The following is a 4,372-nucleotide window of genomic DNA, read 5'->3' on the forward strand; positions in this document are numbered from 1 at the left end:
TTTATGTGAGGGTGAAGCAGTTTGCATGTTCTTTTTATTGGTATATACCCTGCTGTACCTTGGGTGGTTTGGGAGTTAGGAGCATCATCAGTAACAGCTGAATCAGTGACTATCGGTGATTTGATCCACCTCCTGACAGGATAAGACTTGCTGGGCTTTTCCACATATAATTTGTATATATACAATGAGCAGGTGATCTGACCTAATTGCCCTTATACTGCAGTGCTCTTCCCCAAAGCCTTTTTTGGAGACATGTTCTCTACAAGCAGGTGAAATATTGAGATGTGTGGCTGGTTCATATTACACTTGTATTTTTAAAAAGTTATGGCACATGGAACTCTGCTCAATGTTATGTGGTAGCCTGGGTGAGAGAGGAGTCTGAGAGAGTACAGACACATGTATATGTATGGCCAAGTCCCTTCACCGTTTGCCTGAAACTATCACAACATTGTTAATTGACTATATCCCAATACAAAATAAAAGTTAAAAAAATAAATAAAAATAAAAATACGGCTTTTCAGTAAGCCCAGCTAAAACCTGGTGGGGTATCAGTTGCTGTCTTCCTTTTTGAAAGAGGACAAGGGCTCAAGGCGTTACTTAGCAGATTGCAAAGACTTGTTTTTTAATCCTCGTAACTAGTTCAGTTACAGTGTATTCATCACAGTGAAAACGATGCTCAGCGCCCCTGGAGGGAACACAGGGAATTGGTGACAGGAAGGTGCAGGCCAGCTGGATCCATGCAAGAAGCGTCCTCAGGTGACCCAGGCTTTTTCATGAGGAAACAAGAGTGTCATCAGTGCTGAAAACCCCGGAAGGTGACACGATTCTTGCCAGGTTATGAAATGACTGGAGTGGGGGCCTCAGGGAGAGTTCCTGGGGCTGCTGGTGAATAGTAATGCTTGTCCTGTCCAAGACCCGCCGTGAACTTGCTCCTGCACACAGAGAAGGGCTCCCGTGAGCAGGGTCAAGGCAAGCCAGCGTGCCTGAGCAGAGCTTCCTGTTTCACTGCTGTCAAATGAAAACGAAGCCGATGACCCCACAGCCTGCCAGCCCTGCCAGTGCTGCTTGTAACCCTGCGGAGACATGCTTGGGGCCATTTCTGCAGGCTTTTCACATCGTTTTGTAAGGGGCTGGCGTGAGGCTGAAGGGACAGAGTGTACAGCCACTTCTCTGCCATCTCTTCCACATCACGGGCCCCCGGGGACATGCCAGAGACCAAGACAGAGAACCCCAAGTTACAAACAGAATGCCAGGCGATTCCCAGAACCTGTTTTCTTCTGTCCAACCCTCACCCGTGTCTTGAAGACAGAACGGTTCCTGAGCACCCTTGTCTATTCGAATTCTCCAGGGTTTCAGTTGTCACTTTTCACTAGAGCCTCTTGTATTAAGTAGGAGGCTAAATTAAAAAGTGAGATAGGCAAGAGTGTATAGTGTTTTAATGTCTTTTTTTGCATTCAGTAACAATTTCATTTCTATTCTGAGCCCCCATTCAGCCAGTGGTAAAAACCTACCCTTGGTCCAGTCAGGGTCCTCCACCTCAAGGCTGCATCTGTTCTCTGGGAGGCACGCGGTGCTGAAATGGGGGGTCTGGGAGCAGGAGGGCGGGCTTAGCCTGGGTCTTATCTCTGGCCTCTGCTGAGAGGCCCTTCTTCCTCCTGTGGGTCTCTTTTGGGACTCCTTTGCTTCTGATACCGAAACCTCTTAGGGTTCTCTCTCTGTCTCTCTCCCTTTCCTTCCCATTCCCCCCCCCCTTCCTTTCCCCTCCCTCCTTCCCCTCCCCCTCCCTCCCTCCCTTTCTCCTCCCTTCCCCTCTCCCCTTCCTTTCCCATCTCCCCTTCCTTTCTCCTCCCCTTCCCCTCCCCTTCTCCCCTCCCCCTTGCCTTCTCCCTCCTTCCCTCCCTCCTTCTCCCCTCCCTCCCCTTCCCCTCCCCCCTTCTTCCCTCTCCCCCACCCCACCCCATTTCTGCCCTCTCCACCACTCTTAGGAGCACTGAAATCATATCACCTGTGTGATCCACACTCAAGGAGGACTTCTGAGCTGCCTCAAGCCCACCCATGAAGACACACTTCACAGACACTTCTTCCACTCCTCACCCTGCCAGGCATGGTGGAATCGGGCGGAAGAAGAGGTGGGCGCTGCAGGTCGTGGTGCTTGGCCAGGGGCACAGTCGTCTCTGGAACTCAGGGGTTTCTGTCACTCCTTACTCTTCCTTTCTGACTTGGCTGGGTGAAACTCAACAGCATCTCAGCTTTCTTTCCTTCCCTTTCAACTTTTTTCTTCCTCATTCTTCCAGCCCAGAGAATCTTTGTTTCGCCCCAGGGTGGAGAACCCTTGCTTCTATATCAAGTATTTTTAATGCCCCAGTGTCCAGGCTTGTACTGACTTTCCCTCCCTCTGTGGTCTGGTGCAGTACTGTTATTGACTTGGACAAATGGGACCCCTGCCGAGGCCCTGTGCCTCAAGGAACCCCATGCTTTGCAGTGTCTTCTCTGAACTTTTCTAAATCTTCCTCTGGCCCCTGAAAGGCACATAGGCCCATCTCCGTTTCTCTCCTTTGGACCACTGTCTGACCCTTTCCTCCAGATGCCAGATGTCTACCAGATGCCCAAGGGGCCCTAGACCTTGCACCTATAAGATCAGCCAAGGGCCCCAGGGCTTGGCTCTTTATAGAAGAGTAGGTTGGTGATGAGATCACTTCCACTGGATGGAGCAGTGATTCTTTGTCAGAATTGTATGAGGTTGGACCCTTATTCTAGTGCTGCTGCTGCTGCTGCTAAGTCGCTTCAGTCGTGTCCGACTCTGTGCGACCCCATAGACGGCAGCCCACCAGGCTCCCCCGTCCCTGGGATTCTCCAGGCAAGAACACTGGAGTGGGGTGCCATTTCCTTCTCCAATGCATGAAAGTGAAAAGTGAAAGTGAAGTCGCTCAGTCACGTCCAGCTTTTAGCGACCCCATGGACTGCAGCCCAGCAGGCTCCTCCATCCATGGGACTTTCCAGGCAAGAGTACTGGAGTGGGGTGCCATTGCCTTCTCCGATTCCAGTGCTACTGACAGGATAATTTAGGGGAGCTCCAACTGTTTTTACAGACAGTTCCCTATCCCCTGCAAAAATATCTGCCTGGCACCCTTCATACCACAGGGGAACTTTGTTCTTATATCTCTTTCCTTCACTCAGGCTGTAAGCATAAAATATCAGGCTAATTCTAGAATAAAGGGAATAGTCACAGGGTAACAGAAAACATAGGGAAGAATTACCTCAGCAAATCTACTCTAATATTATGCTGCCATTCTCGTGAAAAGTAGCATGCTAATAGTAGATACTTTTTTGAGATTCAGAAGTTGAGTTCTATATTTAGTTCTAGTCCTGACTCTACTACTAACTAGCTGTGTGATCTTGGGCAAGGCACTTCAGTTCTCTAGGCCTGTTTCTGTCTTTGAAATGAAGTGAATGGATGAGTGGATGGATGGGTGAGTGGGTGGATGGGTGGATGGATAGATGGATGAGTACATGAACGGATGAATGGGTGTGTGGGACCAAGGATGGGTGGATGGATAGACAGATGAGTACCTGGATGCATGAATGGATGAATGGGTGGGTGGGTAAGTGGGTGGGAAGATGGATAGATGGATTGAGAACCTGAATGAATGGATGAATGAATGGGTGGGTCCAAAGATGGGTGGATGCATGAACAGATGGATGGGTCTGTGAGAATACCTGCCAGACAGACTGAGAAGAGGAAGGAGGAGAGCCGGTGGCTGTCCAGACACTCGGTCTCTATCCAACTCCTGCAGATTTACCGTTTTCCTGGCCATCGTCCTTGCTCCTGCTTTGTTTCAAGAGCAGTTTGAGGTAGTTGAAAAGATTTCAGCAAGAGTCAGAAAACCTGAATTTTTCTTCTACACACTTGTGGTGCACTCGGTGACCCTTGGGCAATTCAGAAAGTCTGCACCGATTTCCTAATCAGTAATGCAAAGTTAATGCCGCCTCTCCTGTCTGTCCTCTATAGTTTTCTGGGAATCAGATATGATAATGGCTGTGGAAGATGCTCCGCCATCAGGAAGCCCTCATCAGGGTCATATTCTGTGAGATGTTTACTGGGATTGCTCTCCTCTCCTTACTCCCCTTTACAGCCGCCCAAGGCTGGGCTTCAGTAACCCATACACGGCTTACTGAAAACAGGGTTCCAGGGGATTTCACAGCCCCGGAAAGAAACAGAGTAAGAGAAATCACAAGCTGAGGCTGTGTTACCCTGTGTCCGGGAAAAGGACTTTTTTTTGTCCTTTTATTTTTGTTAAAAATGCTGCAGCCAGAAGGTGTACAGTTATTCCAGGGAGAGTAAAAACCAGGGGTTTATTTTTTTGTGTATGTG

At 49.1% G+C, this 4,372-nt stretch overlaps 1 long non-coding RNA gene across 1 annotated transcript; it reads right to left on the reverse strand.

The window, feature by feature from the left end:
• Window positions 1-796: 796 nt before the first annotated feature.
• Window positions 797-2,118, reverse strand: LOC123329001. The gene is made up of 3 exons (XR_006544152.2): window positions 2,006-2,118; window positions 1,512-1,587; window positions 797-932 (listed from the first exon to the last, which is right to left on the reverse strand). It is a non-coding gene; the product is annotated as an uncharacterized LOC123329001 (long non-coding RNA).
• Window positions 2,119-4,372: the final 2,254 nt, after the last annotated feature.

This window comes from Bubalus bubalis, chromosome 2 (assembly GCF_019923935.1).
Source record: "Bubalus bubalis isolate 160015118507 breed Murrah chromosome 2, NDDB_SH_1, whole genome shotgun sequence".
Lineage (NCBI taxonomy): Eukaryota > Metazoa > Chordata > Mammalia > Artiodactyla > Bovidae > Bubalus > Bubalus bubalis.